This window comes from Papaver somniferum, chromosome 2, assembly GCF_003573695.1.
Source record: "Papaver somniferum cultivar HN1 chromosome 2, ASM357369v1, whole genome shotgun sequence".
NCBI classification, from domain to species: domain Eukaryota; kingdom Viridiplantae; phylum Streptophyta; class Magnoliopsida; order Ranunculales; family Papaveraceae; genus Papaver; species Papaver somniferum.
Genome location: NC_039359.1, coordinates 53,964,927 through 53,989,940, shown reverse-complemented (window position 1 = coordinate 53,989,940; position 25,014 = coordinate 53,964,927). Strand labels below are relative to the sequence as shown.

Sequence of the window (25,014 nt, the reverse complement as noted above, 5' to 3'; positions counted from 1 at the left end):
GCAATAAACATCATGGAGACTACAAAATGACCAAACTGCTCTTATCAAAATAAGTCAAGTAAATATTATAATCTTTGAAAATGACCATTTTACCCTTACTGAAAATAAGGTTAATAAATGTTATGGAGACTGTGAAAATGACCAAACTACCCTTATCGGAAATAAGTAAAGTAAATATTACAAACTATGAAAATGACCATATTACCATTAATGGAAATTAGTGCAATAAATATTATGGAGACTGTGAAAATGACCAGACTATCCTTACCGTAAATAAGTAAAGTAAATATTACAAACTGTGAAAATGACCATATTTCCGTTAATGGAAATTTGTGCAATACTGTGAAATTGACCAGACTACCCTTATTAAAAATAAGTAAAGTTAATATGTCAGACTGTGAAATGACCATATTACCCTTACTAAAATTATTACAACAAATATCATGGAGAGTATAAAAATGATTGAACTGCCCTTATCAAAAATAAGTAAAGTAAATATTATAGTATGTGAAAATGACCATTTTACCTTAATGGAAATAAGTGCAATAAATGTTATGGAGACTGTGAAAATGACCAGACTTCCCTTATCGAAATAAGTAAGTAAATATTACAAACTGTGAAAATGACTATATTACCCTTAATAGAAATTAGTGCAATAAATATTATGGAGACTGTGAAAATGACTAGCCTATCCTGATCGTAAATAAGTAAAGTAAATATTACAGATTGTGAAAATGATCATATTACCCTTTTCAGTAAGGCCAATATGGTCATTTTCACAGTCTCCATTATATGTATTGCAGTAATTTTCAGTAACGCCAATATGGTCATTTTCACAGTTTGTAATAATTACTTTACTTATTTTCTATAAGGGCAGTCTGGGCATTTTCACAGTCTCCATAATATTTATTTCACTAATTTCCAGTAAGGGTAGTATGGTTACTTTACTTATATTCAATAAGGATAGTTTTGTCATTTTGACAGTCTCCATAATATTTATTTATTTCTCAAATTTCTAGTAAGGGTAATATGGTCATTTTTACAATATGTAATATTTACTTTACTTATTTATGATAAGGGTAGTCTAATCATTTTCACAGTCTTCATAATATTTATTACACTTATTTCTCGTAAGGGTAATATGGTCATTTTCACAGTCTGTAATATTTACTTTACTTATTTTTGATAAGGATAGTCTGGTCATTTTCATAATCTCCGTAATATTTATTGCATAAATTTCTAGTAAGGGTAATATGGTCATTTTTACAGTCTGTAATATTTACATTCCTTATTTGCAATAAGGGTACTGGTCATTTTCACAGTCTTCACAATATTAGTTGAATTAATTTCCATTAAGGGTAATATGGCCATTTTCACTGTCTGTAATATTTACATTACTTATTTCCGATAAGGGTAGCCTGGTCATTTTCACAATTTCCATAATATTTACTGTACTTATTGCCAATAAGGGTAATATGGTCATTTTCATGGAAGAAATATTTACTTTACTTATTTCTGTTAAGCGTAGTCTAACTCTAGTAATCTTTGAAGCTGAGATGTTCGATTATGATATATTTTGTTATTCAGTTTATCCGAACGAGAAACTCAGGTCTAACTCTAGTAAACTTTGAACATGTGTTGTTCAATTCTGGTATATTTCGTTTCCAGTTCATCCAAACGAGAAACTCAAGTCTAACTCTAGTAATCTTTGAACCTGCGATTTCCATTCAAATATATTTCGTCTTCAGTTTCCGAACGAGAAACTCAGGTCTAACTCTAGTAATCTTTAAAGCTGTGATGTTCGATTCTGATATATTTTGTCTCGAGTTCATCCGAACGAGAAACTCAGGTCTAACTCTAATAATCTTTGAACCAGTGATGTTCGATTCTGATATTTTTCGTCTCTGGTTCATCCGATCGAGAAACTATGATCTAACTCTAATAATCTTTGAACATGTGATGTTCAATTATGATATATTTCGTCTCCAGTTCATCCGAACGAGAAACTCAGGTCTAACTCTAGTAATCTTTGAACCTGTGATGTTTGATTCTGATATATTTTTCTCCAGTTCATCAGAACGAGAAACTCAGGTCTAACTCTAGTAATCTTTGAACCTGTGATGTGCAATTTTTATATATTTCGTCTTCAGTTCATCTGAACGAAAAACTTTGGTCTAACTCTAATAATCTTTGAACCTATGATGTTCGATTCTGATATATTTCGTCTTCAGTTCATCCGAACGAGAAAATCAGGTCTAACTCTAGTAATCTTTATACCTGTGATGTTCAATTCTGATATATTTCGTCTCCATTTCATCCGAACGAGAAACTTAGGTCTAACTCTAGTAATCTTTGAACCTGTGATGTTACATTCTGATATATTTCATCTTCAGTTCATCCGAACGAGAAACTCAGGTCTAACTCTAGTAATCTTTGAACCTGAGATGTTCGATTCTGATATATTTCGTATTCAGTTTATATCCGAACGAGAAACACATGTCTAACTCTAGTAATCTTCGAACCTGTGATGTTCAATTCTGATATATTTCATCTTCAGTTCATACGAACGAGAAACTTTGGCCTAACTCTAGTAATCTTTGAACCTGTGATGTTCGATTCTCATATATTTCGTCTTCTGTTCATCCGAACGAGAAACTCAGGTCTTACTCTAGTAATTTCTGTACCTGTGATGTTCAATTCTGACATATTTCGTCTCCATTTCATCCGAATGAGAAACTCAGGTCTAACTCTAGTAATATTTGAACCTGTGATGTTCGATTCTGATATATTTCGTCTCCAGTTCATCCGAACGAGAAACTCAGGTCTAACTCTAGTAATCTTTGAAACTGTGATGTGAAATTCTGATATATTTCGTCTTCAGTTCTTCCGAAAGAGAAACTTTGGTCTAACTCTAGTAATCCTTGAACCTGTGATATTCGATTTTGATATATTTTGTCTTCAGTTCATATGAACGAGAAAATTTGGTCTAACTCTATTAATCTTTGAACCTGTGATGTTCGATTCTGATATATTTCGGCTTCAGTTCTTCCGAACGAGAAACTCAGGTCTAACTCTAGTAATATTTGTACCTGTGATGTTCAATTCTGATATATCTCGTCACCAGTTCATCCGAACGAGAAACTCCGGTCTAACTCCAGTAATCTTTGAACTTGTGATGTTCGATTCTGATATATTTCGTCTCTAGTTCATCCGAACGAGAAACTCAGGTCTAATTCTAGTAATCTTTGAACCTGTGATGTTCAATTCTGATATATTTCGTCTTTACTTCATCCGAACGAGAAACTTTGGTCTAACTTTAGTAATCTTTGAACCTGTGATGTTCGATTCTGATATATTTCGTCTTCAGTTCATCCGAACGAGAAACTCAAGTCTAACTCTAGTAATCTTTGTACCTGTGATGTTCAATTCTGATATATTTTATCCCCAGTTCATCCAAACGAGAAACTCTTGTCTAACTCTAGTAATCTTTGAACCTGTGATGTTCGATTCTAATACATTTCGTCTCCAGTTCATCCGAACGAGAAACTCTGGTCTAACTCTAGTAATCTTTGAACCCGTGATATTCAATTCTGATATATTTCGTCTTCAGTTCATCCGAACGAGAAAACTTTGGTCAAATTCTACTAATCTTTGAACCTGTGATGTTCAATTATGATATATTTCGTCTTCAGTTCATCCGAATGAGAAACTCAAGTCTAACTCTAGTAATCTTTGTACCTGTGATGTTCAATTCTGATATATTTCGTCTCCAATTCATCCGAACGAGAAACTCAGGTCTAACTCTAGTAATCTTTGAACCTGTGATGTTACATTCTGATAAATTTTATCTTCAGTTAATCCGAACGAGAAACTCAGGTCTAACTCTAGTAATCTTTGAACCTGAGATGTTCGATTCTGATATATTTCGTATTCATTTTATCCGAACGAGAAACTCAGGTCTAACTCTAGTAATCTTTGAACCTGTGTTGTTCAATTCTGATATATTTCATTTCCAGTTCATCCGAACGAGAAACTCAGTTCTAACTCTAGTAATCTTTGAACCTGTGATGTTCAATTCTGATATATTTCGTCTCCAGTTCATCCGAACGAGAAACTTAGGTCTAACTCTAGTAATCTTTGAACCTATGATGTTCGATTATGATATATTTCGTCTCCAGTTCATCCGAACGAGAAACTCAGGTCTAACTCTAGTAATCTTTGAACCTGTGATGTTCGATTCTGATAAATTTCTTCTCTAGATCATCCGAACGAGAAACTATGGTCTAACTCTAATAATCTTTGATTCTGTGATGTTCCATTATGATATATTTTATCTTCAGTTCATCCGAATGAGAAACTCAGGTCTAATTCTAGTAATCTTTAAACCTGAGATGTTCGATTCTGATATATTTCGTCGTTAGTTTATCCGAACGAGAAACTCAGGTCTAACTCTAGTAATCTTTGAACCTGTGTTATTCAATTCTGATATATTTCGTTTCCAGTTCATCCGAACGTGAAATTTTGTTCTAACTCTAGTAATCTTTGAACCTGTGATGTTCAATTATGATATATTTCGGTTCTAGTTCATCCGAAGGAGAAACTTAGGTCTAACTCTAGTAATCTTTGAACATGTGATGTTCGATTATGATATATTTCGTCTCCAGTTCATCCGAACGAGAAACTTAGGTCCAACTCTAGTAATCTTTGAACCTGTGATGTTCGATTATGATATATTTCATCTCCAGTTCATTCGAACAAGAAACTCTGGTCCAACTCTAGTAATCTTTGAACCTGTGATGTTCGATTCTGATAAATTTCATCTCCAGATCATCCGAACGAGAAACTATGGTCTAACTCTAGTAATCTTTGAACCCGTGTCAATGACCAGACTACCCTTATGGGAAATAAGTAAAGAAAATATTACACATTTTGAAAATAACCATATTACCCTTACTAGAAAAGTGCAATAAATATCATGGAGAAAATGAAATGACCAAACTACCCTTATCAAAAATAAGTATAGTAAATAGTACAGACTGAAAATGACCATATTACCCTTACCAGAAATAAGTGCAATAAATATCATGGAGACTACGAATCAGAAACTCAGGTTTTTCTCTAGTAATCTTTGAAACTCAGGTCTTACTCTAGTAATCTTTTAACCCGGGATGTTCAATTCTGATATATTTTATCTTTAGTTAATCTGAATCATAAACTCAGGTCTAACTCTAGTGATCGTCGAAATGAGAAACCCAAGTCCATTTGTATTTATCTCTGAACCTGAAATGGTAAAATATGATATTTCAAATCTTTAGTTTATCGAAATGAGAAACTCAAGTCCATCTGTGATTATCTGTTAACCGGAGACGGCTAAATGTCAATCGTCCATGTTTTTGGAAAAACCTCAATCGTTAAACTTTCCTTTTACTTGTACGAGATCATCAACCCAAATTTCAATCGTCCATTTTTTTGATGGACCAAACTCACCTGTTAAACGTTTCCTTTTATTTTCTTTGTCTTCGTTATCCTCTTCTCTCTCTTCCTTATCACTTTCTCAACTCGCTTTCCCCTTCTCAAATCCTTTCGTCTCTCTCAAATCCTCTAAGGAACAAAAAACAACAACACCCTCACGTCTTTCTCAAATCTTCAAATTAAGAACCCTAATCTTTCTCAGTTCTTAACGTCTCTATAACGAAGAAAAAACAAACCCTAACTTCATCTCTAACCTAATTTCTTTGTTATTCACGGACCTAATTTCTCCGAGCCCAACTCCGATTTGAGAAAAAATGTAAGTTATTTCTTACAATTTATTTTTCATGCGTGCCATTCACACGCTTGGTCACACTTTGAGTCGTAATACCTGTATTGTGCATGTGCCATTCACATGCTTGACAGATTTTCCCACACACGACAAAAAGAACTAGAGGAAAATGACTAGTTATGCAATTGCGTTTATAATCTCTTTTAGCATAATCATACTAGTAAACGGGTTTCTATACGAAAAGTCTATCAAGGACGATATTAGATATCTGGTGGGAATGATGATTGGTTCTGTATACGAAGCGATCGCCAAGGTTATCAAGGAAAGAGAGGCAGATCGAGAGGCTATTGAAGAAGCTCCTCCCGTGATTAAAGTGACTACTGTCTTAGTTCAAGATACTGAGAAGATCGGTTCATTAACGTCCGAGGTTGATAGCTTGAAGGTAAATACCCCTCACTTGTAGTTCATCTGAAACATTCACCGTAATACTATTTAATTAGGGTTTTGGTTAAAAAGTTTATATATTACTACTGTCTACTGGGATCTCCATCCCCAGTTATATCATAAAATAATCTGCCTGAATCATGAGTAGAGTCATAGGTATCTACCAATTTCAATATTAAGTAGCTGAGTTACATGTAAATAGTGAAACTTTGTACTTATATTAAAAAGCATTAGGTTTATCTTCCTTTAAATTAAGCATTGGTTGCAATTTATGTCTTCGTCGAATTTGTCCAGCCTTAATTTGCTGCTTTCGGAGAGGAAGATAGCAGAAGAAGCCAAACAAGATTTCGCTATTTCTCAAGAGAAAAATGAAGAACTGATGAAAAAGTTTGAAGAAGTAGATCATAGAGTTAAGGAACTTCAAGATTGTTTTCAGAGGTTTGGAACTAATATAACATCTACACACTGTATTTTGCCTATTGGAAGTATCGTATTTACATGCAGTTTGCTATATTTAATCATGCATTTCTTTACTGCGATTAGGTTTGAAGAGAGACTTTCCAATGTTGAGTCAGAAAACGGAGTACTTCGTCAGCAAGCATTGGTAATTTCACCAACTAATAACCCTTTAGCTACCCGACAAAAGACAACAATAATTCAGGTACATAAAACTTATGACATTTGCAGTATAGTAAACATACTATCTAGAGTTTCTTTGGCTCCTTCTAGATAATTAACAACCCTTATTCTGTCGGTGATATATAAACAGTACTTTGTGATATTGCTACACCAAGCTTAGTCAATGAGGTTGTACATAACCAATGCTCTTAATTTTGGATAAAGCCACAGGATATGAGTCTTGTTGCATCTAATTCTGGAGAGCCTGAAACCGAAATGCCACAAAAATCTCTTAATGAGAAGCAGCAGGTATGATGCGCCTATTATGCTGATATTTTCTTGCTGATACGTTAGATGCCCCTCATTGTAGTTAATTTTCCTTCATTGACTCCTTTGAGGTACAGGAGAACCAAGATTTACTGATAAAATGTATATCGCAAGACCCCGGATTCTCTGGTAGTATACCTGTTGCTGCTTGTGATCGTATACAAAAGTCTTCTTCAGTGGAGGTTATTTGAAGTGGAAAGAACCACTGTCTTCGATCGTATTATTCAAACAATTGGCTCGGCGAGTGAGGTAACCATATCTTCTATACGTACTGGAAATGAATTGGTTTGGAAAATAATTCCAATTGATGCACGGATTATATTCCAATCTCATGCACAGGTCCTAGATAATAATGATGCTCTGTCCTATTGGTTGTCTAATTCATCCACATTATTACTGATTCTCCAACATACGCTGAAAGAAAGTGGTGCTGCTAGCATGACTCCTCAAAGACGAAGAGCAACATCCGCTTCTCTTTTTGGCAGGATGTCTCAAGTAAACACAGCACACTTTATCTACATATGAGCCCTCTTAGTTTTTTTTCTTATATGCATAGTTTTAATCTCTATATTTGTCATTTAGGGACTTCAAGCGTCTCCACAAAGTGCGGAGTTCTCATTTCTTAATGGTCATTTGCTTGGTGAACTGGATGACTTGCGCCAAGTCGAAGCCAAATATCCAGCTTTACTACTCAAGCAACAGCTAACAGCGCTCCTTGAGAAGCATTATAGTACGATCAGAGATAATTTAAAGAAAAAGATCACTCCATTGCTTGGATTGTGCATACAGGTAGCTTATTTCCCACATTAACCTGCATGTATTGTTTTAAAATTATTAAGACTTTTAGTTTATGGAGTTTTTTCTAACATCTTGCAGGAAAGATTGACATATTTTAATTTTGCTTTGTGATACACCTACCTGTTACTCGTGTTTGATAGGTGATGTGAGTATATCAAGCTAGGGTGTTTAATCTTATCTGAATTTAACACAGGCTCCTAAGACATTCTGTGGAAGTGTGGTAAAAGGATCACGCTCACAATCTCACTGGAAAAGCATCGTGAAAAATCTGGATAACTACTTAAAGACATTAAAGGCTCGTGAGACTACACCATTTCCAGGATTTTGTCACAGGTTGAACTTGTTACTTATATAATTTGTAACGGTTCTGGCCGTTATTAATAATTGTGATGGTGTTTTGTAACGGTTTTATCTGTGACAAAAGGAAGATACAGTCACAGATGAAAAGCGTTACCATAATTAATAGCCACAATTGACCTAATTTTATGAGAGCGACACGTGTCATATTTGTCACATTTATCTTAACGGTTTTTACTGTTACTCTCTATTAACCACAATTCAGAGTATGACACGTGTCTTAAAGAGTCACATTTACAAGAATACTTATAACTGTTACTAAACCTTGCAAAGATTGCCCCAGCGACACGTGTCCTTTTTTGTCACGGTTAGAGTAACACATATTAGTGTTGCCATTAATTTGTAACATACACGTGTCGTCTTTTTGTCACCGCTTTGTAGCGATTAAATTGTCACTCTCAATTGTAACAACGGTAAGATGATGACGCGTGTTATTTTTTCTTCATAATTTATGTCATAGTTATAACCGTGACAATTCTCTCTGTTACAATCAAAAAAAAAAAGGGTAGCCCATATCATTTTGATGGACCTGGACTTCGAGCTTACAGGTCATTATCGTAGACCTGCACTTTCAGTTTACAGGCCTGAAATACAACCACAATTGCAGTTTATTCTTTTCAATATGCAACCCATCCACCATCATTCCATCCATATATTCATTACGAAAACACAAATACGAAGGAATACTTCTATTCATTATCATTATGAAATCTACCCAAAAACAATTTAATCTTATTCAAGTACTCTCGGACAAAAACAAAATCCTCTCCACCTGCTTAGTTGGTACAAGAATATAGGTTACAGGCATGACAAATGTAAACTTAAGCAGCTGGATGCTCAACTCCAAAGCTCAAACACCTAAGATTTGGAGTGGAAATACCTGAAGAGCACAACCAAGATCAAGAACAAAAGCACTTAGTTCTCTTTGGATGCACCAGTTTCAGCATTGGCATCTAGCACTCCTGACCTGTCCAACAATAAAAATTGAGCATAGATATTAGTTAATGACGCAAACAACAGACAGATGTGCTCTTTAAATGCTGCTTCACTACTACTAGATGTGAAGCAGAATGACCACCACTAGATGTGAAGCTCATATCAACTACTTCTAATAAATGAATATCAGGAACAATAATATGCTATAGCACCACCAAGAATAAATAATAGGGGTATGTAGATGAACATGATTGGTGTTCATTATTTCTATCCTACATTATGAGTTCAGTGGTCAAGAGGCAAAAAAAAAATTATATATATATATATATATATATTGCAGGCCATTTTGAACCTGAATTCCTGTTGCAGGCCGGCACTACAATTGATTCATAAGCAAATGGAAACTCATTCGGTTAATATCTAGAGGAAAAGGGAAAAGAGGTAGGCTGTCGTAGGTATTTACAAGTGACTGATCCAATACTGAAATCAAATAGATGCGAATTAGCAAAAGGGACAAGGATTACTGCAACTTCTTGTACTTTACAATAACGTGAAAAGAGGTCCCTTAAAACTCAAACACACATGGTAACAGCTACTTATATATGTACTTGTAAAATTTAATCTTTACTTCTGAACTATTGCTTCAGCTAACACGAAAAAATATTGGACTCTCAAAACCTTAAATACGACATTCTTGGCAAAAAGTAAACCACAAGGTTTTTGGAAGACATTTACAATTACTCTCTATTATGTATGGCTGCATGCTATGGCACCTTACTTCAGCTATGAATTGGGCAAAAATATAAATTAAACTACATTGAACTTTGAAAAGAATAAGTTCTGTAACCTAATGAAGCAACCAAACTAATCCCCATATATTCAGTGAATAAAACTTAAACAAGAAAACACGTGAGCCATAAAACAACTTCCCTCATAGAATGCATTGTATTCAAAATTAGTAATCTATGAACTTACTATAATTCCTGCGTGCCAAAGTCTCTCATACAAATAAGAGTATCCACTACTTCCTGCAAATAACAATCAATGCATTTAGTTTTAGAGATAACTTATACAAGCAAGAGTAAATAAATTAGTTTTAGAGATAACTTATACAAGCAAGAGTAAATAATATCGAACAATGTCTGACACAACGGAAATCGATACAAGCAACCAAGTTTATCAAGGTTTTTCTGAAAAGATAATTATATAATTTTAAGCGACCAACTACCAAGTCCATGAAATGTTTACCTTCTCAACTGGAGGAGGATCTAATTAACTAGGGCCTCTTATGCTCAAGATCAGAACATCCATCTTGGTCAAAATTGCATACTTGAAGGTGTAGGCAAGATACCTGCAATAGACACAATACATACTTCTCAGTTCTATCAATCTTGCACAATAATAACATACGAAAGCCATAATCTAGGATACCTACTTATCATATTAACTCTATACATTAATATTATGTGAGCGAAAGATAATAATTCTAATACATGCCAGGGTTAACAAGAGATTGATAGCATCATTCACTAAAGCCATTACCCATCAACTGCCCTACAATTACTAAACTATACCAAGTATCACTATGAAAACCATAAGAACATATTCAGTGTCTCCAATAGATAACGTATCTAACTTTCAAGTATATTCATGACTGACAAATCCAATACCTCAAAAAATAAAGGATGCAGAATGAAGAATTACATGAGCAAAAGAGAATTGCAGAACATAAGCAAGAATAATGGTTAACTGCAGACACATGTTAATGCTCTACTCCTCTTACGTACTCTCTTACAGACACACAACAGCAGATCCATTGCACTAAGCCACAGCATGACACTGCAAGAGTGCGCTATTAGCATATCATTGCACTAAACCACTCTGGGCATTTTGGTCACCTTGTAAGCACACAAATACGAAGTGAAAGAAAACAAACTTACTTAGTAACATCTATGGTGCAACATCATGTCCTGTTTCATCCACACCTGATTCAAATTACAGAAGCACAAGACGTTAGTTAACATATGCATATTTACAATCCAGCTGGACAATAATGATTGGTGTTATCTTTCAAAGGATACCCGGTAATCATAAACCAAATAAGTGCTCTATCTGTTCTTTCTTTCTTCAACTTACCGTCCAGATATTCCCCAAAGTTATGTTCTAACAGTGCAAACTAGTCCTTCAGATAAAAGAGTTCATCTACAGTCAATTTCTTGGACAATGCCAGAAAAGCAAGGTTAGTGGACAAACCAAATTATGAGACTTGATCAATAATAAAGCAAATTTAGAGAATATTAAAGTACTCACTCTTAATGTAACTTTATATAGATATGATGAGCGCATACAGGATTTCATGAGCCTAAATATTAGAATATCAGTAGGTACTGTTATATCATTGTAGTTCTGAAATCCAAGGATGACCTGCCAAAAAAAAAATAATTAGGAATGAAACTTCTTTCTTAAAACAAATAACCTAATCAAGTTAAAACCAACAAGTCCCAAGACTAAACCACAGCCTGCAAGATTATCATGCAACACCAACATCGCAGCCCTACCATTACTGAAGTAAATAAAGAATGCAATAAGAATTTTACCCTTTTTTCTGTACTTTCAGGCTTTTTCTCTACTTAATGTGCAGTTATGTTGGTCTTCTGTTCAAGATTGTCTTTTGTTTCCACACCTCAATTTCCTTAAAGTACGAGGCCAAACTGCAGAAGAGAAAACTAACACACAATTAAACCAATCAACAAAAAAAAAAACAAATTTTCAATTGAAAACTAAAACCCAGAAAAATAAAACCCACTTATTAAACTAACCTCACCTCAGATCTTTCAACTAAAACAGATTATTCTTTTTTCTCATCAGCACCACCACACCATCATCACCAGAACCCTGAATGGAATTCAATCACAGTTATCTTAACATGATCTGGTAGCATAGATTTTGAGAAAATAAAACGCTAATTAGTCAAATGTACCATATCACCTCAAAACCCAAGAGTCATTAGCAGCATTTACTGCCGATTCCAAGAGATGGATCACCCAAAACAAAAACAAAAAACAAACATTTCAGAGACCAAATACAAATAAATTAGACAGACTTATGCAATCAAAGAAATAAACCTCTAATTGTTCCTGCTTCTCAGCTTTCGACTAATCTACTCAATATCTGAAAAAATCACAAACCAAAATCATTATAAATCCCACAAATTTCAGATCTGAACGATGAAATACTGTTAAGAAAAACACAAATATAATAACCTAACTCAAAACTGAGATCATAAAACTTAAATTAAAACCAAACCCATGATTTAAACTCCATGAAATCAAATGGAGAAACATAAAAATTGCGAATCCTTGATTTGTTTTCTCAACAAATATGAGAAGATCCAACAAACCTCAGAAGAGATATATAGAGTAGAAATTTATCTTGATGGGAGAATCGAACGGAAAATCGAGATACTCTCTGATGACAAAACCAATTACCAGATCCACTCATAAACGCACCGAAATCACTAAATAAAACCTCATCAATAAAGTGATCAGGGACGAAGAAACGAGAGGAAAGGGAGGTGAGAGGGTGAGATGCAGAGGAGAGGAGAATGAAAAAGAGATAAGGTTGATTGATATTCTCTTTCTTCTAGAGATATGTGGAGTATAAGAAAACCTACCTCGAGTAACTAATCAAGGAGATGTAGGCACGCGATTTCTTATTTGTGCGTTTCGCACAAGTACCTTAACTCAGTTATTGTGTGGTATAGCCAGACGATAATTCCCTATAACACCGATGTAATTGGTCCAAGAATATCTGATGGTTAGCTTCTTGCCATGTGTCAAAAGAAAAATTTATGAACAATTCTCTGGTTTCAATAATAAGTGGAGCACCATGTGATATCGTTTAAAGCTTTGGGAAGTATAAGAAATGAGTAATAAGAATGAAAAATATATTTGGAAATCATTAACACAAACACGAGTTCCGAAATATATAAAAATATATTTAGAAATCATTAGACCCGAGTTTCTCGTTCGGATGAACTGAAGACGAAATATATCAGATTGGAAAATCACAGGTTCAAAGATTGCTAGAGTTTGACCTGAGTTTCTCGTTCGGATGAACTGAAGACGAAATATATCAGATTGGAAAATCACAGGTTCTAAGATTGCTAGAGTTAGACCTGAGTTTATCGTTCGGATGAACTGAAGACGAAATATATCAGATTACTAGAGTTAGACCTGAGTTTCTCGTTCAAATGAACTGAAGACGAAATATATCAGATTGGAAAATCACAGGTTCAAAGATTGCTAGAGTTAGACTTGAGTTTCTCGTTCGGATGAACTGGAGACGAAATATATCAGATTACTAGAGTTAGACCTGAGTTTCTCGTTCGGATGAACTAGAGACGAAATATATCAGAATTGAACATCACAGGTTCAAAGATTACTAGAGTTAGACCTAAGTTTCTCGTTCAGATGAACTGGAGACGAAATATATCAGATTTGAACATCACAGGTTCAAAGAGTACTAGAGTTAGACCTAAGTTTCTCGTTCAGATGAACTGGAGACGTAATATATCAGAATTGAACTTCATAGGTTCAAAGATTACTAGAGTTAGACCCGAGTTTCTCTTTCGGATGAACTGGAGACGAAATACATCAGATTTGAACATCACAGGTTCAAAGATTGCTATAGTTAGACCTGAGTTTCTCGTTCAGATGAACTGGAGACGAAATATATCAGATTCGAACATCACAGGTTCAAAGATTGCTAGAGTTAGACCTGAGTTTCTCGTTCGGATGAACTGGAGACGAAATATATCAGATTCGAACATCACAGGTTCAAATATTGATAGAGTTAAAATTGAGTTTCCCGTTCGGATGAATTGAAGACGAATATATCAGATTCAAACATGACAAGTTCAAAAGTTGCTAGAGTTAGACCTTAGTTCCTCGTTTGGATGAACTGAAGACGAAATATATCAGATTGGAAAATCACAGGTTCAAAGATTGCTAGAGTTAGAATTGAGTTTCTCGTTCGGATGAACTGAAGACGAAATATATTGGAATACTGTAGTTAGACCTGAGTTTCTCGTTCGGATGAACTAGAGACGAAATATATCAGAATTGAACATCACAGGTTCAAATGTTACTAAAGTTCAACCTAAGTTTCTCGTTCGGATGAACTGGAGACGTAATATATCAGAATTGAACATCACAGGTTCAAAGATTACTAGAGTCAGACCTGAGTTTCTCGTTTGGATGAATTGGAGACGAAATATATCAGATTCGAACATCACAGGTTCAACGATTGCTAGAGTCAGACGTGAGCTTCTCGTTCGGATGAACTGGAGACGAAATATAACAGATTCGAACATCATAGGTTTAAAGATTGCTAGAGTTAGACTTGATCTTCTCGTTCGGATGAACTGGAGACGAAATATATCAGATTCGAACATCACAGGTTCAAAGATTGATAGAGTTAAAATTGAGTTTCCCGTTCGGATGAATTGAAGACGAATATATCAGATTCAAACATGACAAGTTCAAAGATTGCTAGAGTTAGACCTTAGTTTCTCGTTCGGATGAACTAAATACGAAATATATCAGATTGGAAAATCACAGGTTCAAAGATTGCTAGAGTTAGACCTGAGTTTCTCGTTCGGATGAACTGAAGACGAAATATATCAGATTACTAGAGTTAGACCTGAGTTTCTCGTTCAGATGAACGGAACACGAAATATATCAGATTCGAACATCACAAGTTCAAAGATTACTAGAGTTAGACTTGAGTTTCCCGTTCGGATGAACTGAAGACGAAACATATCCGATTACTAGAGTTAGACCTGAGTTTCTCGTTCGGATGAACTGAAGATGAAATGACCATATTACCCTTATCGGAAATAAGTAAAGTAAATAGTACAAACAATAAAAATGACCATATTACCCTTACTAGAAATTAGTGCAATAAATATCATTGAGATAGTGACAATAACCATACTACCCTTATTGGAAATAAGTGCAATAAATATCGCACAGACGGTGAAAATGACTATACTACCCTTACTGGAAATTAGTGAAATAAATATTATGGAGACTGTGAAAATGACCAGACTACCCTTATAAAAAAAATAAGTAAAGTAAATATTACAGACTGTGAAAATGACTATTTTACCCTTACCATAAATAAGTACAATAAATATTATGGAGACTGTCAAAATGACCAAACTATCCTTATCGGAAATAAGTAAAGTGAATATTACAGACAGTGAAAATGACCATACTACCCTTACTGGAAATAAGTGCAACAAATATTATGGAGACTGTGAAAATGACCAGACCACCGTTATCGTATATGAGTAAAGTAAATATTACAGTCTGCTAAAATGACCATTTTACCCTTAGGGGAAATAAGTGCAATAAATGTTATGGAGACTGTCAAAATGACCAAACTACTGTTATTGGAAATAAGTGCAATAAATATCACACAGACGGTGAAAATGACCATACTACCCTTATTAGAAATTAGTCAAATAAATATTTTGGAGACTGCGAAAATGACCAGACTACCCTTATCAAAAATAAGTAAAGTAAATATTACAGACTGTGAAAATAACTATTTTACCCTTACTGAAAATAAGTGCAATAAATATTATGGAGACTGTCAAAATGACCAGACTATCCATATCGTAAATAAGTAAAGTGAATATTATACATAGATTATGAAAATGACCCTACTACCCTTACTGGAAATAACTGCAATAAATATTATGGAGACTGTGAAAATGACCAAACCACCTTTTTCGGATATGAGTAAAGTAAATATTACAGTCTGTGAAAATGACCATTTTACCCTTAGGGGAAATAAGTGCAATTAATGTTATGGAGAATGTGAAAATGACCAGACTACACTTATCGGAAATAAGTAAAGTAAATATACCTGACAGTGAAAATGACCAGACTACCCTTATGGGAAATAAGTTAACTAAATATTATAGACTGTGCAAATGACCATTTTACCCTTACTGGAAAATGACCATTATATCCTTACGGCCGTAAGGGTAAAATGGTCATTTTTACAGACTATAATATTTACTTTACTTATTTTTGATAAGGGCAGTTCAGTCATTTTTATAGTCTCCATGATATTTGTTGCCATAATTTCTAGTAAGGGTAATATGGTCATTTTTACAGTCTGAAATATTAACTTTACTTATTTTTAATAAGGGTAGTCTGGTCATTTTCACAGTATTGCACTAATTCCCATTAAGGGTAATATGGTCATTTTCATAGTTTGTAATAATTACTTTACTTATTTCCGAAAAGGATAGTCTGGTCATTTCCCCGTCTCCATAATATTTATTTCACTAATTTCCAATAAGGGTAGTATGGTCATTTTCACCGTCTCTGTGATATTTATTGCGCTTATTTCCAATAAGGATAGTTCGGTCATTTTAACAGTCTCCATAACATTTATTGCACTTATTTCCCCTAAGGGTAAAATGGTCATTTTAGCATACTGTAATATTTACATTACTCATTCCGATAACGGTGGTCTGGTCATTTTCATAGTTTGTAATATTTACTTTACTTATTTTCGATAAGGGTAGTTTGGTCATTTTCACAGTCTCCATAACATTTATTACCTTATTTCCAGCAAGGGTAAAATTGTCATTTTCACAGGCTATAATATTTACTTGACTTATTTTTGATAAGGGCAGTTTGGTCATTTTATAGTTCCACGATGTTTATTGCGTTAATTTCTAGTAAGCATAATATGGTCATTTTCACAGTCTGAAATATTAACTTTACTTATTTTTAATAAGGGTAGTCTGGTCATTTTCACACCCCCAATAATATTTATCGCACTAATTTCCAGTAAGGGTAATATGGTCATTTTCACAGTCTGTAATATTTACTTTACTTATTTCCGATAAGGGTAGTCTGGTCATTTTCATAGTCTCCAGAATATTTATAACACTTATTTCAGTAAGGGTAAAATAGTCATTTTCATAGTACGTAATATTTACTTTACTTATTTCCGATAAGGGTAGTTTGGTCATTTTCACAGTCTCCACGATATTTAATGCACTTATTGCTAGTAAGGGTAATATAGTCATTTTCATAGTCTGCATGATATTTATTGCACTTATTTCTAGTAAGGGTAATATGGTTATTTTCATAGTAAGGGTAATATGGTCGTTTTCAAAATGTGTAATATTTCCTTTACTTATTTCCGATAAGGGTAGTCTGGTCATTTTCACAGTCTCCATAATATTTATTGCACTTATTTCCAGTAAGGGTAAAATGGTCATTTTCACAGACTGTAATATTTTCTTTACTTATTTCTTATATGCGTTGTATGGTTATTTTCACAGTCTGTAATATTTACTTTACTTATTTCCGATAAGGGTAGTCTAGTCATTTTCACAGTTTCCATAATATTTATTGCACTAATTTCCATTAAGGGTAATATGGTCATTTTCACAGTCTGTAATATTTACTTCACTTATTTCTGATAAGGGTAGTCATGCATAATATTTTGTTGCTCTTTTTTTCCATTAAGGGTAATGTGGTCATTTTAATAGTCTGTAATATTTACTTTACTTATTTCCGATAAGGGTAGTCTGGTCATTTTCACAAACTTCAGAATTTTTATTGCATTTATTCCGATAAGGGTAGTCTGGTAATTTTCATCGTCTTCGGAAGAAGCAGATATGTCAAAGTCAAATTTCTATAAAGTCATGACTTGTTGACTTGGTCTTGATCCTGTTTTCTAATATTAAGAAAATTAAAAAGAAAAAGAAAAATGTATTTTGATTTATAGAAATGAAATATAATTGTTAGTTTGTACAAATGTGGGAAAATTAGTGACAAGTAAAATTCAAAGTGTTGTAATTTTGGGGTTGTTTTAGATGTGGTGAAATATTTGGGTGGAATCGTCACTTTGAATTATAATTGTGATTGTCTGTAAAATTGTCAACAAATATTATTGTGATTAATAAAAGAATTTAGTATTCCTAATTATTATCACGATTACAAAATTTAATAACAGTTATAACTGTTACAGGACTTATCACAGGTGTATCTCTGACTGAAAAATAAACTGTCACAGGTTGCGCTGTTAAAAAATCCTGATTTTGGTGTGAAATTTATCACAAAGGCTTTCTTAAAAAAAGAAAATTAAAATGTGAAATTTCCTCTGTTTACAGGTTCCTCCATTTTTAGTCTGCAATTGTTCACTCAGATATTCTCGTTCATAAACGTCCAACTTTTTAACAGGTAAATGTTGTCAAAATCCTTCGTTCTTTTGCCTGGAGTCTAGTGAGGCAAACTTATTTTTATTTTTCACAACATTTATTTTTGCAGTCTTCTACTGCGTCGTGAGTGTTGCTTATTCAGTAACGGGGAGAATGTAAAAACCGGATTGTCCGAGTTTGAACATTGGTGCATTGAAGCTACTGAAGATGTGAGACTACACTAATCGCTTCTTTACTTATACTGGTTATTATTTTGTGGAAACATATCGTTGACATAAATTAAATACAGTACACGGGATTGGCTTGGGATGAACTGAAGCATATCAGACAGGCAGTTGCATACTTGGTATGGCGCTTTTATCTAGTCAAATTTTCAAAACATTTTCTCAATGTTTTTTTCTTCCGTTAGAATCAACTTTTGGTATTTGAACATTCAGGTCATACACCAAAAGTCGAATAGGACATTAAATGAGATCACGAAAGAATTTTGCCCGGTATGTCTCTTCCACCTGAGCCTCTCAACCCAATGCAAATTTGGCATCGTCTTGGTTCTTCCACAGACAGCGTTTTCTTTATTCTTATCTGTTGCCTCGCAGGTTCTCAGCATACAACAGCTATACATAATTAGTACAATGTACTGGGATGATAGATACGGCACCCCGGCAGAGTCTCATCGGATGTGAGCATCAATGAATTGGTTGATTTACTGTCTTAATTCATAATAATTTTCAGATCCGTTTGGTAGGTTATCTCAAGTATGAGAGTGTTGATGACCGAGGATTGAGTTATGACATCAGCAGTTCGTTCTTATTAGACGATGATTCAAGGTACTGTTTTCCTTGTTTTCTACAAGAGCAATTCATCAACGTTCTACGACCTTTTTCTCTTCACTTATTTTCGTCATTACTAGTCTTTCACTTTCTCTAATGTAGCATACCCTTCTCTGTCCATGACATCTCCAAATCAACGGAATAGATTGACATAGCAGACCATCACTGATCCGGGAGAACTCAGGGTGGTCTTATATTGTAACATGCAGATTGATCACTCTCACCTGTTTATATAATTATATTCCCCTACCATTATCTCGAGGTATATTGTCCATCTAGTTGCATGGTTACTCGGCCCATATTTCTATTTATTTACCATTTGGTTGATTTTTTTCTTCTTGCATCTCCTCTCCCAACAAGTGTAGGCAAAATAGAATCATACAGACAACATGCAGATCATTCTGTTCTCCAGTTGGTCTTTCGGTTTTTTAGGCGCCATACAGTACTTGGTTCTTTTTTCCTTTTCTGAATTTGCATATACTTGGTTGACGTATCATGTATGTTGAGAAACTGGAATCACATCATTTCTGTGTTATGTTTTGTGTCTTGTATTTCGTTTATTTAATTCATATTACAGTTGCATGTGAGCAACTTTCTTCATTCAAGAAATAACAAACATAATTAGGATAAACAGATCTAAACTCAGGTTTCTAAAATAGCAAATTAATAAATCTGAACATTTATACAAATGTTAACAAGATGTAGGCGAATGAGAAGAATACGCAAGTTTTATAGTTGAACTTCTCCGAGTTTCATTAGGTTTTCTGTAATTCCTGGTAGAATCTCTACCAGAAGAAGTGAGAATTTAAAGAGCAAAGAAAAAATACGAAGAACAAGAGCAAAGATTGCACCCACTGGATGAAGGTTGTGCAGCGTAAGGTGCATCTTGGTTACATATAGTCTAATGGACGAGTGCAGATCAACAAATAAGCACATGGCTGCGCGATTTCAGGCAAATGGTTAATGGTTTAGAACAATACCATTCAAGGACTTGGTTACGCATTGTCATTACAAATTGTAACTATAGATTAATACATACTAGTGGCACTTAAATGTGAATAGTCAATATAAGTTTAGAAAAACAAAACACAGGCCAAGCTATACTCTCTCCGTTATGAAAAAGGGAGACTATGATTTTTTCAATTTGGTCTATTTTGAGGTTAAAATGAAAAAGTAATAATTTCTTCTTTTCACAAACGGAGGTAGTATTAAGATAAATATTAAATCTTGTGAAGCGGGGACAGAGCCGAGGAAATATTAAGATTAATATCAAATCCTCTAAAGCAGGCAGGGTGCCGGGAGTCCGGGACACAAAAGTCCTGGGGTCAAACAATTATACTCTAACTCTGCTTGCTTTGGTATTTTCATTTGCGTCAGTATAAATTTACATCCACAAGACATTAATATTTCATTAAACCCAAGGCTATTTTCAGGGTTTTTCAAAATCTAGTGGCCCCACATGCATTCCCTGCTCTTAAGTATTGAAAGCAAACTTACTACTCCCTCCGTCCCCATTATATAGGCGGAAAAGTGAGTTTCTCTTAAAATAAGAATTTCTTTTGGTTTCCTATTTTTCTATCCTTTTTTCTTTTTTTTTTTACAATTTCCAACACTAAAAACATTAACTTAATTGTGGTGACAGCTACCTATAATAAATAAGGGTAATATATGGAAAAACCCATCTTGGAATTGAAAGTCTGCCTATCTAATGGGATTACAAATTTTTACAACTCCGCCTTTAGAATAGGAACAGAGAGAGTATTACAAATCCATAAATGAACAGATCGAGGAGTGTTGCAATTGAATGGATGATATTGCTTGCTTTCAATTTTCTCCAACATCCTAAAATAATCTCTCGACCGAACATAGAGAAGTGACTTACCAAAGTTGTTTTCCACTTCAAAAGTGGATATTTTGGTGAAACATATAAACAATACATAAATCGACCAACGGATAAGAACTCTGAATTCTTTTTCTTAGACTGGTGAAGCCATTGACAATCTGAACTCTTTGGTGAAGAGTCGTCATTTGGGCATATAAGATCTGGACGACCCTATGATGATGGTTTTGTGTTTTTTTTAGTTGGTAGTACGACAAATCTCCCAGCCAAAACCGGTATCTACATTGGGTCCGGATACCTCCAACACTATATGACTGATTTGGTACGTTTACCTTATCCGAATCGATATATTTATATATTCAAATAATTTTATTAGTGATCTCATGGTTGTCTAATTTAATTGTTTGCTCAATGTAGACATGGAAAACCAAGGATGACATCAAGGAATGGCTTATCCCTAAGGCAAAAGAGAAGATGTGTGTGGTTGTTCAAAGTAGACACATCGATTGTAACAAGATGGAAATGGTATGCGTGAGAGCGGGTAAGAAGGAAGAAAGCCCAAAGGCAAGAATTACAAGTATGAGAAGAAGACTGATGGTTTTTTTCAAATGATGTTGTAAAAGTGGTAAAAACTGGGTTCTTTTCAGACTTGTGAAGAAAACAATTTTTATAGATTTAAATTAAACAAGCAACTAAATAAAATAATTCAAAGTTTTGTAGAAAAATACCAAGACTAGGATTCCACCATTGACCAAATAAATAGTAAACTCTAAATAATATTCATGCAATTCTATCTTTAAAAATAATTCTAATATTTGCCTCAAATATATTCTTGAAGTAATAGTTGTAATCAAAGAGTATAAAACATCAAAAGTATTTAAAACCCAGCATGCTTCATCAAATTAATTCACAACTATTCGATAAGAACTAATATTTCAATTCAATCCCATGCAAATAATCAAATAATAATATTGCAAATAAATAGTAAAATTAGAATTATACCAATTAATGTGGAACAATGGCTTCCTCCGTTGCCTTGGCTAATGGGTTTAGCTCCTCATCCCAAAAACACACTCACAAGATAACTTCATGGCTAAAATAGGTGTTTTTATTGAAGATTATATGATGAAATAGGAATTAGCAACGCTGTAGAAGTGTTACAGCGTCACTGTTACAAATGGTGTAAGTGCTGAGAAGAAACGATAGAACCAAAGTGCTGTAAATAGCGACACAGGGTGTTCTTACAAAGGGTGTAAGCTGCTGGAAAGAACGATACAAGTCGTGTGCTGTAAACAGCGACACAGCGTGTTCCCTGTTGGAACTGTTGAAGAACGACACTTCTGAAGTGTCTGTTCTTCGTGTTCTTCACGGCTTCAAGAACAGCAGCAACAACAGAACTTTTGGTCTTCAATCGATTCTCCACGGCTCTCCTGGGATCTAAACTCTCTCCTAAGGGTTTCTCAAAACTTTCCTATGACTCGACCCAACACTTATATAGCTACCAAACCCCCAAAAATCTCGAGTGAATCCGAATTCTTCTTTTTTTTCTCTTCTCTGCGCTGTTGAGAGAATATCTCTCCTGTCATCTCCCTGTACGCGTTTGTTAGCTATAAACTTTCCCCAAGACTCTCCCAGGACTTGAATAATACTATAGAGAGTCTATCCAGCGTGAGACTCGCCCAAAACTCTCTCAAAAAAATCTTTGAAACTTCAACAGAAAGTACGTGTCCCTGTTTGGAATTGGTGTGATTTTTCCGACTTATCCAGCCCAATTGGCTGGGTCTAGACGATTTAAACAGGCCCCTTATGTCTTGTAGAGTCCATACATACCAAATACACCAATTGAATCGCTCTAAAACAGCTCCAAGATCGAACACAAAATCTGCCAGTTCTTGCATGCATTTTCCCGCCATTATTTCAGTTTGAAACTATGAAGATGACCTCCCCTTATCCAGTTTGAGAGTCCCTTTAGCACATGCCCTGAAATGGGGTGCCCCTTATCCAACTTAGTGGTGCCTTTCGCAATTCTTCCGGGATGTTTTCCGCACTTCTTTGGGGTTCCTCCGGGGTATTTATGGGGTACTTCCGGTACACTTATGGGGCGCTTCCGGTACACTATCAACGGAGGTCCAAATGCCACATTTTTAGCCAATTTCGCCGCAAAGCCTTATTTTTCCAAAAACACCTACAAATAAATAAAATAAACAAATAAGTACAAATTCGAGCACTAACAATGTATACAATTAATACATACTAGACACATAAATGCATCTATCAAATACCCCCAAACTTATTATTTGCTAGTCCCGAGCAAATCAAATGGAAAATAAAATCCTAACTCACTGTCGCAGGCATCGTCGATTGCATTTAGCGTATGCAATAATCCTTTAAACCCCTAGGTGGCCCTAGTGGCCGAGTTAAAGTCTCGGGAGGGCTTACCAGAGATATACCCACAAAACCTTTACTCCTAATTGGTCACAAGTATCCAAAGAGATATGAGGACATACATATTCTCAACCTATCTCCAAGTAACTAGAATGCCAGAGAAATTAAAGGTGTCAGCTCTAAAGCTAACTGAAGAAAAGGGGAGACACATCCACACGAATGCTAGATAAAGAGATATCCGCTATACAGCTAGATAAACATTGTAAGATGCGTCCGCTGCTTTACAGCTGGATAAGATTAGGAGAGAGACAAAAATGAGAGGGACATCTGCTATACAGCTGGACTAATTACGTGTGATGAGTTAAACCAGTGCTAGAAAGATCTTGTGTCAGATTGAAAGCATACTAACAAAGAAACCAAAATGCATCTTTCTTCGACTCTCTCACAGTGCCCAGTAGAAACAACGCCTTCTTCGGTCTTCAACTGTTGATGATAAACTCTCGAACCTCATAGAACCTTGACAATTAACTCTTCTCTTCGATTTCTTGCTTGACTTATAAATTTCTTCTTCCCTATGGCCTTATTGAACAAAAATAACGTAATGATGTTTCATTTTATTTTTTTCATTTTAGTTTTTTGTTTTTTGATATAATATTACAAGACAAAAATTTACATGGCCATGAGAGAAGGACTTTCAATACTTGGATCTTCGCAACTTGTGATGTCTTGGTATCATGGATTCTAACAACTTATATCATTTGCTCTTATAACTTCAACTTTGATTTTTGAATTATTCTCTTCTATTGTTGCTTCTAAACCTAAAACGTCTTCACTTTCTTCATAGATTTTTATGTCGCTCCGCTTGTTGATGATGATAAGTTTCTACTGAGAGAGAGTCGCAATCCAGTAACTAAGACTACATTGTGAGATTTCTTTGTCTTTCTGGCATTTCCTGACCTACTTGCCTTTCCATCATGTATGGTTAGGTCCATCACGGTTACCCTCTAAAAAGAACAAGTTCTCTCCTGAATTTCAAGGATCTCAATGTCTTTTTCTCTAATGTCTCAATAAGTTGTTATCTGTAGCATTCCAATTTCTATCTTTTCGGTGAGAAACAGTATGTAAACTTAGCTAACCGGATACCATGTGACGCTAGAAGTTTCAAAAGTGCAACACAAAAGTTTCTCCCATACCCCCAAACTTAAATCTAACATTGTCCTCAATGTTTCGCATGAAAGAACAGTACCAAAAATATAAGTAACATGAGGAAATAGTAAAGAGAGAGTTCGGAAAGATAGTACCTGAGTGAAGTGAAACCAAAAACTGAATACAAAAATTATACAACATACAAATCGCCTCGATGGTCAATCAAGGGTAAATAGGGTCCTCCATAGGGACCTCCTCAATATCACCTGTAGGAAAAGGCTCGAAAAAGGGCTTCAATCGCTGACCGTTAACCTTC

At 34.7% G+C, this 25,014-nt stretch overlaps 1 long non-coding RNA gene and 1 pseudogene across 6 annotated transcripts; one reads left to right on the top strand and one right to left on the bottom strand.

The window, feature by feature from the left end:
* The first annotated feature begins 5,930 nt into the window (after nt 1-5,930).
* On the top strand, nt 5,931-21,779 carry LOC113351042 (annotated as a pseudogene).
* Nucleotides 8,978-12,851, bottom strand: LOC113347668. Of its 6 annotated transcripts, none has more exons than XR_003359172.1 (11): nt 12,642-12,851; nt 12,367-12,412; nt 12,222-12,260; nt 12,061-12,136; nt 11,839-11,952; nt 11,552-11,665; nt 11,378-11,456; nt 11,182-11,226; nt 10,490-10,592; nt 10,217-10,269; nt 8,978-9,272 (listed from the first exon to the last, which is right to left on the bottom strand). It is a non-coding gene; the product is annotated as an uncharacterized LOC113347668 (long non-coding RNA). The 6 variants fall into 6 exon arrangements; XR_003359169.1 differs by having other exon boundaries at nt 12,066-12,136; XR_003359171.1 differs by having other exon boundaries at nt 11,839-11,967; nt 12,230-12,260.
* Nucleotides 21,780-25,014: the final 3,235 nt, after the last annotated feature.